At 42.0% G+C, this 14540-nt stretch overlaps 1 protein-coding gene across 6 annotated transcripts in view; it reads right to left on the bottom strand.

Annotated features, from left to right (window-relative positions):
* CHDH (choline dehydrogenase) overlaps window positions 1–6237 on the bottom strand; it is a 48843-nt gene extending 42606 nt beyond the window's left edge. For 5 of the 6 annotated variants that reach the window (XM_054033689.1, XM_054033690.1, XM_054033685.1 and 2 more), the window contains exon 1: window positions 6159–6237. The gene's annotated coding sequence lies outside the window, so the exon portion shown is untranslated. Of the gene's footprint in view, window positions 1–3437; window positions 3551–6158 lie in introns of all 6 variants that reach the window. The other variant, XM_054033686.1, reaches the window with a different exon arrangement.
* Window positions 6238–14540: the final 8303 nt, after the last annotated feature.

Raw genomic sequence — 14540 nt, 5'->3', positions numbered from 1 at the left:
TCTATTTCAAAACAGAGAATGCTACTTCCTGGGAAGCTAGAAACAGATGCAATCTTCCAGAACCATTTAGTTGTAGAACAGGGGTAGGCAACCTGTGGCACATGTGCCAAAGGCAGCACGCGAGCTGATTTTCAGTGGCACTCACACTGCCTGAGTCCTGGCCACCGGTCCGGAGGGCTCTGCATTAATTTAATTTTAAACTAAGCTTCTTAAACATTTTAAAAACCTTATTTACTTTACATACAACAATAGTTTAGTTATATATTACAGACTTATAGAAAGAGACCTTCTAAAAATGTTTAAATGTATTACTGGCATGCAAAACCTTAAATTAGAGTGGATAAATGAAGACTCGGCTGATAAATGAACTGCAGCTGATGACACACTATTCTTGTATAACCTGCTCTTGGATGCGTAAGGGGTCAAATCATTTCCATACAATGAAGTTTCACTGTTATTCAAAACTCTAATATAAGCTATATGCCCCATTAGCAGTGGGGAGTTTTTGTAGTAGGATTAAACCTGTTTTAAATAACACTGCTCTACAGCCAAAATGCTTCTGAAATAAATATAGTCAAACTTCACTAATTCTGGGTCACTGAGAACGAAAATGATGCTTAAAATTGTTGATTGGCTCTAGTTTTCAAGATATGCTATTGGGTCAGTATATACGACCCTTGACTTGGGAATGGCGGAGGATAAGTGAGTTGTAAAGGGAAGGGATCTCACTTTAAACCAGAAATGACTAAAATACATCTTTGACTGAATCTATGAATAAATCTATGACTGGATTTGGACACTACTTGCTTTTTAGGCAAAACAATGAATGATGCAATCTGAAGCTGGTATTGCGTCATACATGATATGAATTGCATCATGTTATTCCTAGAAGTCATGGATGATGCAATCATAATGAAGCTTACATCACTCTGCTGAACAAATTGCCCTATATCAGCTCTAGAAATCATACAGTGTCGTGCTCTCTTATTTGTCAGTCTTTGATTTTGCAAAGGGACACATTTCTGTTTAGCCAAAGTGAGCAGAGATGCCTCGTACTTGTGTGAACAGTGCAGATAACTTCTGCTATGTTTGTGGTGAAGTGACTTTTGCATCACAAAAGCGCAGTATAACCACTATGGTTAAGAAAGCCTATCACCTTTATTTTGGCTGCAAAATTGGAGATCAGGACAAGAGGTGGGCCCCACACATATGCTGCAACACTTGTGCAACAAATCTTCGCCAGTGGTTGAACAGGAAAAGGAAATCTATGCCTTTTGCAGTGCCAATGATTTGGAGAGAGCCAACAGATCATACCAGCAATTGTTACTTCTGCATGGTGCCTCCAGTTGGGAAAGGTGTGTCAAAGAAGAAAAAGTATCAGAGGAGTAGCCGTGTTAGTCTGAATCTGTAAAAAGCAACAGAGGGTCCTGTGGCACCTTTAAGACTAACAGAAGTATTGGGAGCATAAGCTTTCGTGGGTAAGAACCTCACTTCTTCAGATGCAATACTTCTGTTAGTCTTAAAGGTGCCACAGGACCCTCTGTTGCTTTTTAAAGAAGAAAAAGTGGACTGTGTATTCTCCAAACATTCCATCAGCTATACGCCCAGTACCCCAGGGAGAAGGACTGCCGGTTCCTGATGCACCAGAATCATTCTGCCTTGAGTCAGACGAGGAAGAGGATGAAACTTCTGGTCCTGAACCATCAATGTCACAGGCCCCACATTTTCTCCCATCCTCCTCCTCTGAACCACACCTCAGAACACAAGGTGAACTGAATGACCTTGTCAGGGATTTGGAACTACCCAAGAGTAAGGCAGAGCTGTTGGGCTACTACAGCAGTGGAACCTCCTGGCAGGTGATGTTAGGGTTTCCATGTTCCGTGACCGTCAAAAGGACCTTGTCCCATTCTTCTTCATGGAAGGTGATCTTGTAGCCTGCAACAACATCGATGGTGTGATGGCAGCCCTCAACATCGTTCACGATCCAGATGAGTGGAGACTGTTCATTGATTCATCGAAGACGAGTCTTAAAGCTGTTTTACTGCATAATGGCAAAGTTTTGCCATCAATTCCAGTTGGTCATGCAGTCCATATGAAGGAAACTTATGACAACATGAAACAACTTTTGAGGTGCATAAACTATGACCAACATCAGTGGCAGCTTTGTGGTGATCTGAAGGTTGTTGCTCTCTTGCTTGGTCTGCAGACTGGATACACAAAATACTGCTGTTTTCTCTGCGAATGGGATAGTCATGCAAGAGATTCCCACTACATCAAGAAAGATTGGCCACTCCAACAGTCATTGGAGCCTGGGAGGAAAAGTGTTCAGCATCCACCACTTGTTGAATCAAGGAAGATTTTGTTACCACCCTTACACATCAAGCTGGGTCTGATGAAGAACTTTGTCAAGGCCATTAACAAAACACAAGCAGCTTTCAAGTACCTCCGTGGAAAATTTCCAAGGTTAAGTGAAGCTAAGATAAAGGAAGGTGTTTTTGTTGGTCCTCAGATTCGTGAATTTCTTCGAGATGATGCATTTGACCATGCACTGCGTGGCAAGGAAAAGACGGCATGGAAAGCCTTCCAGTTAGTGGCAATAAATTTTCTCGGAAACAACAAGGCAGACAACTACAGGTTGTTGGTGGAAAACCTCCTCAAGACATACAAAAGTCTTGGTTGCAACATGTCACTAACGATACATTTTTTGCACTCTCATCTAGATTGTTTTCCACCGAACTGCGGAGCAGTGAGCGACGAGCACAGCGAGTGATTTCACCAGGACATTGCAACAATGGAGAAACGTTATCAGGGCAAATGGAGCCCATCAATGCTTGCAGACTATTGCTGGACAGGGACAAGAGATGCTCCATTTAATGAATACAAGAGACAAGCCAAGAAGTGCCGAGTAGACACTGAATAGGACTAAACTATGTACATAATAGTGTTTTGCCTTTTGTTTCATAATAAATTTTATTTATATAGCCCTTTTGCTGATTTTTAAAGTGTTACATAAACAGGACAGGTGAAATATTATCATGTAAAGCAACCATAAACACATGAAAAGACCTAGGTTTAAAATTTATGATTAAAACTCTACTATCTACACAATATACAGAAACATAAAATGTAAAAACTTAAATATCTTAGAAACAGTAGCCAATCAGTTGTTTTAATTGTCATATTTGAATTCAGCACATCAAAATACATAATAAATAGCACATTTTATCTCTGAAGCAGACGACTTCTCAAAAATTGTAGACCAGTGTAACTGCTCAAGGAACCAATGCATATTTGTTACTAAGAGGTGGAGCAGAGTTGTACTCCTTTTCTCAGAGGATGCTTTTGGGCAGAGACCCTTAGGCAAACTGGCTGAATACAAAGAATGATCTCTAGTACAGGTTTCACTGTTAGTTTAACAGAGTTTAAATTCACCTTACATTTCATGTTTTTGTTTGTTTGTTTTGCTTGCTGTATTGAAACTAGACCGGTTTTCTTTTAGATACTGCAACTGCAAGTTTCTTAAACAAGGGATAATCATTGTTGGAAATCCCTGAGGAGAGAAAATGAACTATGACACCAGAAAGGTCAAGTTAGAAGTGAGATAGCAGCTTACAGACTGAGGCCAAGGCATTCAAATGAATCTGAGGGCCAGTGTGAACATGGGGAAAGTCCAATGATTCTTAAACTAAATCCAGGTTATACAGTTCTCATTGCTTTCATCCTGTTAATCCCTCAAATAGAATCCTATACAAATTCCTAGTTCTGTTTGTGCATGTTTGGAGGGGATGACCTACATCTCCATTTACCGGTATTGGACTATATAGGAGAGGCATACTGAGATCTTTATTATTGTTGAAAATAAATTCCTTTAATATTTTGCTAGGGTCAGAAGAAGGTTCTCAGTGGTAATTATGTAAAGTTCACGCACTTTCACTGAGGATTTGTTAGAACACAGATACTGTTTTACTGTGATTCATCTCTAAGGTATCATGGTTTAGTCTTCCTAGATATTTATCTTCACTCTTGCAATGCTTCCATTAATAGTAATATCTAGTGGTTATGACTTGCCTTTCTTTTTCCATTCCAACCTAAGGGTGAGACATTAAACACAGCTAAGTGAACGTCTATGGAAACATTTTAGATAACTTCCTTTACTAGCAAAGTTGCAGAGAAAATTAATTTGTTTAAGGACATATATGGCAGGATCCTTTTATTTAAAGTGTTTCTGCAGTATTTAAAAGCTTGTGTTCAAACCTATCCAGACGGGGGCCCATAAGCAAGTGACACATGCAATAGAGAAACCTTTTAATATAAAAACACCAAGGAGTCTGGTAGCACCTTAAAGACATACAGATTTATTTGGGCATAAGCTTTCGTGAGTAAAAACCTCACTTCTTCAGATGCATAGAGTGAAAGTTACAGATGCAGGCATTATATACTGACACATGGAGAGAAGGGAGTTACTTCGCAAGTGGAGAACCAGTGTTGACAGGGCCAATTCAATCAGGGTGGATGTAGTCCACTCCCAATAATAGATGAGGAGGTATCAATTCCAGGAGATGTAAAGCTGCTTCTGTAATGAGCCAGCCACTCCCAGTCCCTATTCGAGCCCAGATTAATGGTGTTAAATTTGCAAATGAATTTTAGTTTTGCTGTTTCTCTTTGAAGTCTGTTTCTGAACTTTTTTGGTTCAATAATAGTGACTTTTAAATCTGTAATAGAATGACCAGGGAGATTGAAGTGTTCACTTACTGGCTTTTGTATGTTACCATTCCTGATGTCCGATTTGTGTCCATTTATTCTTTTGCGGAGGGACTGTCCGGTTTGGCCAATGTACATGGCAGAAGGGCATTGCTGGTACATGATGGCATATATAACATTAGTAGATGTGCAGATGAATGAGCCCTTGATGGTGTGGCTGATGTGGTTGGGTCCTCTGATGGTGTCACCAGAGTAGATATGGGGACAGAGTAGGCAATGAGGTTTGCTACAGGGATTGGTTCCTGGGTTGGCGAACATCCTGCACATCTACTAATGTTATATATGCCATCATGTACCAGCAATGCCCCTCTGCCATGTACATTGGCCAAACCGGACAGTCCCTCCGCAAAAGAATAAATGGACACAAATCAGACATCAGGAATGGTAACATACAAAAGCCAGTAAGTGAACACTTCAATCTCCCTGGTCATTCTATTACAGATTTAAAAGTCACTATTATTGAACAAAAAAAGTTCAGAAACAAACTTCAAAGAGAAACAGCACAACTAAAATTCATTTGCAAATTTAACACCATTAATCTGGGCTCGAATAGGGACTGGGAGTGGCTGGCTCATTACAGAAGCAGCTTTTCCTCTCCTGGAATTGACATCGCCTCATCTATTATTGGGAGTGGACTGCATCCACCCTGATTGAATTGGCCCTGTCAACACTGGTTCTCCACTTGCGAAGTAACTCCCTTCTCTCCATGTGTCAGTATATAATGCCTGCATCTGTAACTTTCACTCTATGAGTCTGAAGAAGTGAGGTTTTTACCCATGAAAGCTTATGCCCAAATAAATCTGTTAGTCTTTAAGGTGCCACCAGACTCCTTGTTGTTTTTGTAGATACAGACTAACACAGCTACCCCCGGAAACTTTTAATATAAAGTAAACCTGGGGGCTAGACTCCCAACAAGCTGGTGAAAATCGGCCTAGTTCCATTTGCTTCTGGGGAGCCTTTACCTTCAGCCAGCACAACGACAGGACGGTCCGGTAAAACGTGTAGCTATCACGTAGACGCATGTAAGTTTCATGAAGCTGCAGCAGAGACATTGCTGCCCCTTTGCAGCAGGAGGGGCCTAAGGCAGCGGGGAAGGGGAAACCCCTCACCTAGGCCAGTGAAGGAACAAGCAGAGCATGGCCACGCCGCTGCCACGAGGCAGGTTGAACCCAATGCAGCGCCGCTGCTGGGGCCGCCCGCGGGCTCCGTGCTCTCTGGGGAGGGAACGAAGCGGAGGGAAGTCCCCCCCCGGAGCCTTTCCAGCACCTTGCGCGAGCCTAGCTCGCGGCTGAGGCTCGGCACAGGTGGGGGGTGAGGCGAGCGCATTCCGGGGCTCCCCAGCCCCAATCCCCCCCGCGGCACATGACTCTCCCTCCTCAGACCCCAGCCGCACTCACGGGGCAGCGAGCCCGGCTCCTCAGCGCCACCGGCCACGGCCCCACTCGACTCCGGAGCTTTGGACAGTGGGACTCTGCTGACTGGCCCTTGGACCATCCAAAGGGCAGCCAGAGACAAGGGGGGCGGGCTCCTGCCCCCTCCCCTTCCCCCTGTCCCAGTTATAGGCTGGGGCCGGGCTGGCCCAGCTCCCGGGGGCCTGTGCTGGGGCTGGAGGTGCTTACACGAGCTGCAGAGCAGCTGTAACTTTCCAGTTACAGCTGAGCCCGGTGCCTGTCTAGCCTGAGCGGTGACATGCTGACCTGTGGCTGTCTGGTAGGCCGGGGCCGGGCTGCACCTGCACGCGGCCTGGGGAACTGTTCAAACATTTCACTGGAACAGGGCTATTGACTTTCCTGGGAAACCAAACAATCTTGTCAGTGCCCAGCTTTGCTTCTTTGTAAATTTACAGCAGGTAAAAGCCACAGCTTTTCTGATTACTGCCCCTCACATCTCTCTGTTTACACACTGAAGTGTATCCCGCAGTTTAACCCCAGATTTGTCTTTTGCCCTTGCCAGCCTGCTGCTGTTTCACTTTTCTGTCTGCAAAATGGCATAGAAATGCTGAATCATAAAGTTTAAGGTGGGCAAAACTTTATATACACGTGTCTATGGTACTCGCAAGGATCATTGTAGTGTCTAAATTCCTCAAATCTTGAATGTGTTTAGCCTCACAACATCTCTGTGAGATAAGGAAGTGCCATTATCCCCTTTTTACAGATAGCCTCTCTGTGCCTCTGTTCCCTAAATCAGTGGTTTGGGGGTACACATGCTTACAGCACGTACGTCAACTCATCTAGCTATTTGCCTCGTTTTACAACAGACTACATAAAAAGCACTAGCGAAGTCAGTAAAACTAAAGTTTCATACAATGACTTGTTTATACTGATTTATACACAGAATATTTCTATTCTGATTGATTTATTTTATAATTATATGGTAAAAATGAGACAGCAATTTTTCAGTAATTGTGTGCTGTGATGCTTTTGTATTTTTATGTCTGATTTTGTAAGCAAGTAGCAAGTTAAATAAGGTGAAACTTGGGATACGCAGGACAAATCAGACTCCTGAAAGGGGTACAGTAGTGTAGAAAGGTTCAGAACCACTGCCCTAAGTGACCTGCCCATGGTCATCCAGGTAGCTGTGGCAGAGCAGGGGCTTGATGCTCACAAGTCCTAGGTTAGTGCTCTAATCACTGGATCATCCATCTTCTCCCCAACAAAGACATAGTACAATACAGCATATAGCACAATGGGGGCGTTAGATGCTACTGTAATACAGATAAATCATTTAAGTAAACCCCTCACCTCTATTATTTTTGGTGCATACTTCACCCTAGTACGAACTACTCTAGGGAAATGTTTCAAAAATGTCTTTCCATTACTAACACTGGTTTATCACCATTACTGTTAGCAACATTCAGAGTCCTAAGGCCAGTATACACTGGTGTTTTCTATTCAGTTTCGGGTTTCAGAGGGGTAGCTGTGTTACTCTGTATCAGTAAAAACAATGAAGAGTCCTTGTGGCACCTTAGGCTAGGTCTATACTACCCGCCTGAATCGGCGGGTAGAAATCGACCTCTCGGGGATCGATTTATCGCGTCCCGTTGGGACGCGACAATCGATCCCCGAATCGGCGCTCTTACTCCACCAGCGGAGGTGGTAGTAAGAGCCGCCGACGGGAAGCCGCAGAAGTCGATTTTGCCGCCGTCCTCACAACGGGGTAAGTCGGCTGCGATACGCCGAATTCAGCTACGCTATTCACTTTGCTGAATTTGCGTATCTTAAATCGACTCCCCCCTGTAGTGTAGATGTACCCTTAGAGACTAACAAATTTATTTGGGCATAAATTTTCGTGGGATATAACCCACTTCACTTATATTCCACAAAAGCTTATTCCCAAATAAATTTGTTAGTCTCTAAGGTGCCACAAGGACTCCTTGTTGTTTATTCAGTTTCAGTTTTTCTATTCAGCTAAATAAAACCAGATAGACCCATGGTGTAGACCTACTTTAAGGCATCCTAACCTGTTTTTACTCAAAAGTAGGGATGTTGAAAATTTGCAGGGAAATAATGATTAAAATGGTGGATGTCTGCTATTTTCTTTTAATGGAAAGTTTTCAGCAGTTTTCACCCTATGAGTGATGGATGAAATTAATTAAAGAAATCTTCAGAAAAAATAGTTGACCGTAATATCAACTAAACTGGGATGGGGAATGTTGGAAGCTTCATTGAATGGAACATTCAAAAATGGTCTGGAAAGGTCATTAGGAAAATGTACTTGGAAGTTTCCCATTGAGTTCACTGCTGGGGGGAGGGGGAGAAGAATAGGATCATTCTGTAATTCTACCATTATTTTGCTGTTCACTGTGGGGTACACCTCACATACTGTGTATTATTGTTTATTTAAATGTTTTACATGTCCTGCTTAGAGTTTATGGTTACTGGGCCAATACATATTTGCAAAAAGCAGCTAGGATTTACATCTCAAATCTTTAGATATCACAAACTTCAAAGGACAGAACCTGTTTGTACAGACATAAGAATATATTACATTTGACAATAAAAATGTTATAACTATATCTAATTTATTTTTTCATTAGCTTTAAAGTCTATTCTAAATTGGCTACAGTATATAATATTTAAACTAGTACCTCTCATTGCAGGATAGGCGTGTCCCCAGCTGCATTATGTGCTCTTCTGTTCTTGAAATGGAACAATACTCTGAGCTATGTTTACAGTATAGACATCTGAAAAGATCATTTCAGTGACAATACTAAAGTTAGTATTCCACAGTTTATCTGTGAAGTGTCATTATCTTTGGTACTGTATATTAAAAAAGAAGAGTCATAAATCCATAATATTTTTATATGAGTAAATATTGAAAAAAGAATATGACTAAGACTTAATTGATTTACGGCTTCGTCAATAGCTTAATTTATTCTGCAATATAAAGTCATATTTGTGTATAATGGTTCATGCTTATTACCATAAATATAGAAACATATCAACCTTATTGCTGAGAGACTTTTTTCTTGAATGCTTGAAGTATGTCTCAGAGCTATTATGTTCATTATGCATTCAGATATGATGGCCTTTCTTGGTAGTGGCAAAAGCATACCATTTTGGGAGTGAGATGGAGATTATTGGAGAGATGTCTTTCTGGAGGGGAGCTAATTCTTCTCCCTCATATACTCTATATTTGGATAATAAATCTCACCTTGTTTTTCACTTCAGAACATTAATGATAGTTTTAAGAGAATGACAATGATTAGTTCATACCTCTGTTCTGAGATAATGCGTTTGTTTATTCTCCACAGGGCTTGTGATGAAATTTTGTTTATTATAATGTCTGCAATGTTGGCTCTTGGTGCAATTTGGATTTGTCTGTTTTTTTCAAGTTATTGTCACATATCCTTCCCTATATTGTTGCCTGTGAATTTCTGGCTCCATGGTGGAGTGTTACCATATTAATGTATTTTTTGCTGAGATTTTTGTTGTTAGATAAGCATGATGAGAACACTGGGTAATCACTGGATATTTGCTGTAACTAGTTTGTAGCCAGATTGTGAACTCTTTCTCCCATTGGTGGGCAGTTGCTCAGAGACGTAATCCCTTATGAACTGAATTCTAAAGATTCCTGAAGTGAAATATCTTCAGGGTAGTTTTTGCAAGCAGTTTGCTGCAACTGATGGGTGCGGAAGTGATTTGATTGAGTTAACTCAGGGTGAATCACTGTATAGAGAAAGCAACAGTTTGTTTGGGGGACTTGTTCCAGTTTCTAACTACCAGAGTCTTTCAGAGGTGTATAGATCCATTGACTTTGCTTTGGAAAGAGCCAGTGTGAATAATTTTGAGAAATTTAGCAAAGCTTTTGATACGGTCTCCCACAGTATTCTTGCCGCCAAGTTAAAGAAGTATGGGCTGGATGAATGGACTGTAAGGTGGATAGAAAGCTGGCTAGATCGTCGGGCTCAACGGGTAGCGATCAATGGCTCCATGTCTAGTTGGCAGCCGGTTTCAAGCGGAGTGCCCCAAGGGTCGGTCCTGGGGCCGGTTTTGTTTAATATCTTTATTAATGATCTGGAGGATGGTGTGGACTGCACTCTCAGCAAGTTTGCAGATGACACTAAACTGGGAGGCGTGGTAGATACACTAGAGGGTAGAGATCGGATACAGAGGGACCTAGACAAATTAGAGGATTGGGCCGAAAAAAACCTGATGAGGTTCAACAAGGACAAGTGCAGAGTCCTGCACTTAGGATGGAAGAATCCCATGCACTGCTACAGACTAGGGACCGAATGGCTAGGTAGCAGTTCTGCAGAAAAGGACCTAGGGGTCACAGTGGACGAGAAGCTGGATATGAGTCAACAGTGTGCTCTTGTTGCCAAGAAGGCTAACGGCATTTTGTATAAGTAGGGGCATTGCCAGCAGATCGAGGAACGTGATCGTTCCCCTTTATTCGACATTGGTGAGGCCTCATCTGGAATACTGTGTCCAGTTTTGGGCCCCACACTACAAGAAGGATGTGGAAAAATTGGAAAGAGTCCAGCGGAGGGCAACAAAAATGATTAGGGGACTGGAGCACATGACTTATGAGGAGAGGCTAAGGGAACTGGGATTGTTTAGTCTCCAGAAGAGAAGAATGAGGGGGGATTTGATAGCAGCCTTCAACTACCTGAAGGGGGTTCCAAAGAGGATGGAGCTCGGCTGTTCTCAGTGGTGGCGGATGACAGAACAAGGAGCAATGGTCTCAAGTTGCAGTGGGGGAGGTCCAGGTTGGATATCAGGAAAAACTATTTCACTAGGAGGGTGGTGAAACACTGGAATGCGTTACCTAGGGAGGTGGTGGAGTCTCCTTCCTTGGAGGTTTTTAAGGCCCGGCTTGACAAAGCCCTGGCTGGGATGATTTAGCTGGGAATTGGTCCTGCTTTGAGCAGGGGGTTGGACTAGATGACCTCTTGAGGTCCCTTCCAACTCTGATATTCTATGATTCTATGAAATTTTTTATTCCATCTAAAACCGTCAGGGAAATTGAACAGCCCTATGACCAAGTGGCTGTGCTTGACCAGCTTGTTGGGAAGACAATGTTGTTGGGACAGGAATGTCTCCATATTGATTTTTTGAGTAAGCTGTCTGTGGCTCAGATACTGAGGAAAGATTGGGTTACTAGTTTTTCAGAGCAGAACAGCTTTATGACTGAACTCACAAGGATGCAGAGGAGAGCAGGCAAACTCTTACCCTTAGACACTTTGAGTTTGTTTGGTATCTCTTTAAAACAGAGAGAGTCCAGTCTCCAAGTTTCTGGTGGTGGTAGATTCACAAGCAAGCATGCAAGAGAGCATCTGTGTAGATGTTCATAGCACAGAGGGGCTGCAGTTGGTGAACACACCTAGCCAGCGAAGGAATTCCTGTAAGCAGGAAGTTTCAGTTTTCAACCTTCTTTTCAACTGGCCGCGGTTCACTGCTCCAGGCCAATGGGAGCTGCTGGAAGCAGCGCAGGCCGAGGGACATACTAGCCGCCGCTTCCCGCAGCTCCCATTGGCCTGGAGCAGCGAACCGCGGCCAGTGGGAGCCGCGATCGGCCGAACCTGCGGACGCGGCTGGTAAACAAACCGGCTCGGCCCGCCCCGCCGGGGGCTTTCCCTACACAAGCAGCGTCCCAAGTTTGGGAAACACTGTTCTAGGGAAAAGGTGGCGGGGGGGAGGGGCAGAAGTACTGGTGATGGACCGCATTCAAAGTCATCCTAATGACCTTTTGTTCCTGGAGGAAATCCCAACTTGTCAAAGAGGACATGAAATTCTATAAAAAATGCTTGGGTCCTGATTCTGTCATCTCAGCTCTGCTTAGACTTCATCAGGGGAAGTTTGAGTTGCAAGACGCCCTGGTACGCCCTGAATATGAGATTTGAACATTGGACTTTGATCTATGAACTGAATTCCAAAGGAACTCTTTGCAACTACAAAGCTCACCATCTCTGCTATGAATCTGAACCTCAATTAATTGAACTCATGACTATATGTATAATGATATTTTAACCATAATCTCTCTCTTTTGTTTTTTAATAAATTTTAGTTTAGTTAATAAGAATTGGCTGTAGCTTATATTTGGATAAGATGTGAAACATTCATTAGCCTGGGAGGTAATGTGTCCAAGCCTTTGGGATTGGTAGAACCTGTTATTTATGTGACTGAAATAAAGATTTACAGAAATTTTCATCATGTTTGACGTGGGTACCTGGATAGAGGCCTGAGGCTGGATCACTTTAAAGGAACTGTGTTGTTTGGAATCCTGAGTTACCAAGAAGGAAATAAAGAAGCTGTTTTATGCTGGCTTGGGGAATCTAAGTATTGGAATATCCAACAGCTTTATGGGGATTGTCTACCCCATTCTTTGCAGTTCACCGTAATTGAGTGACAACAGCTGGCTCCCGATTGGGACCCGGTCACACTGGGTCTATACATTGGGGATAATAAAAAATTCCCTATAAGGTTGTTATGAGAATAAATCCATTAATTTTTGTGAGGTGCTCAGATACCACTGGTTTCAGAGTAGCAGCCGTGTTAGTCTGTATCCGCAAAAAGAACAGGAGTACTTGTGGCACCGTAGAGACTAACAAATGTATTTGAGCATAAGCTTTCATGGGCTGTAAATAAATTTGTTAGTGTCTAAGGTGCAAAAAGTACTCCTGTTCTTTTTTCAGATACCACTGTGATGGGCATTTAAATACCAAGATAAATAAAGTAAAAACACCATGGCATTTTCCATAAAAATACTGGTTTGCCCGAGTGTCCTTGGTAAAAATGGACATCACTTACTGTTGTGTAGTGTACTGGATGTTGTTATTTGTCACATGCCAAACGTCAAAGGTGGCTGCGTTCCTCTGCTGTTATATGTAACTTACATAATTGATGAAGGATTTTGGGTTCCTTTATGATGAAAGGTGCACCTAAGTGTAAAATATTATAAGACTATAGACATTTAGAAACACACTCTTAAATAATATCTTAAAGTTATATTTTAGTATATTAAATGTATAAATTCTGCTTTCCGATATCCATGTGCAACCTTATAGATTTCTGCGAATAACTGAGAGCAGATTTTGGGCCTTAAAGTTTTTCTTAAATACTTGTGAGAACATCTGCATGTAAAAACAGGTGTGCCCGCCAATCTCTGTTCATTTCAAAGTACAGTATATAGTAAAGCAAACAGCAGAATGGTGACATCTGAAATAGTACAACTGCTGCCCTGATATCTTTAGACACAGCCCTGGGAGAGAGTGGAATGAGGGAGGAGGGAAGGCATGAGTGCTGAGGAGGGGCAGTATAACAGTTTGTCTGTCTATATTTCTTAGCAGCTGGGTTGGATGAGTGCTACTATTAGTTCACTGGCAAATTATTGGTTTTTAGCTCAGATGGTTATATGTCTGAAGTCTTGGTTGTTCTTTAGGATAATGATACACCAGAAGATAGAGTTCCTGGAATTACCACAGTATTGGGTGGCAAAATCCACTTGAACATGGAGTTTGAGGAAGTGAAACTCTATAATTTGTCTTTCCTCTCCACTCCCGCAGCCCGCATGACCTAGTAGTCATAAATGTTAGCAGATTTTGTACCATGGTGGTTGGGTGACCTGCTGTCACATAAAAATATGAACACTGTTTATTTCTCAGCAGTGGAGATGGAGGGGCTGGTTTTTCTCATACATGGGTTTTATAATGGTATAACTGAGTTGACTTCAGTGGAGTTACCCCCTCCACTCCCCCTGATTTTACTGCCATGTGAAAAGAAAATCAGGACCTGAATGTATTATAGAAACTAATTCCTTACTTTGGCCACTAATGAAGATGAGGGAAGGCTTAGTTTTAAGCAATGCCAGAAAAATATTTTTTAAAATGTGCTCCAAAAATGTCAAGTGTATTGTAAAAGAAATAAATTTCTTTTCTCTGATCACTGTGAGCCTGATAGTCTTCAGTTCTACAGTAACTGAAAATAACAGCTGATGGTGAGAATGTAAAGCTGACCATTTATAGTAAGAGCAGGGAATGAGCCAATGAGGATTCAGTCAGATGTTTCTGTTCTGTTGAAACTAATGAGAAATGGATGGAACATTCCTTGTTTAATATAGACCAAGATGAATGTGCTTTCTGTTCAGTGATATTTTTTATGGAATGTTATAGGTGATTAGTTTCTTTTTGTTGATGAACTGCTTTTATGGTTTTGAAAAAAAATTACAAGTATTTCCTTTAGAAATACAAACTCCTGCTGTGTATGTGCATTAATGTTTTCCATTAACATTTTGTAAGAAAGTTCAGGGCCAGAACTCGTGACTCCATTGACTTCAGT

The sequence above is a fragment of the Malaclemys terrapin genome, chromosome 7 (genome assembly GCF_027887155.1).
Source record: "Malaclemys terrapin pileata isolate rMalTer1 chromosome 7, rMalTer1.hap1, whole genome shotgun sequence".
Taxonomy (NCBI): Eukaryota; Metazoa; Chordata; order Testudines; family Emydidae; genus Malaclemys; species Malaclemys terrapin.
This window is presented reverse-complemented; position numbering and strand designations above follow the sequence as displayed.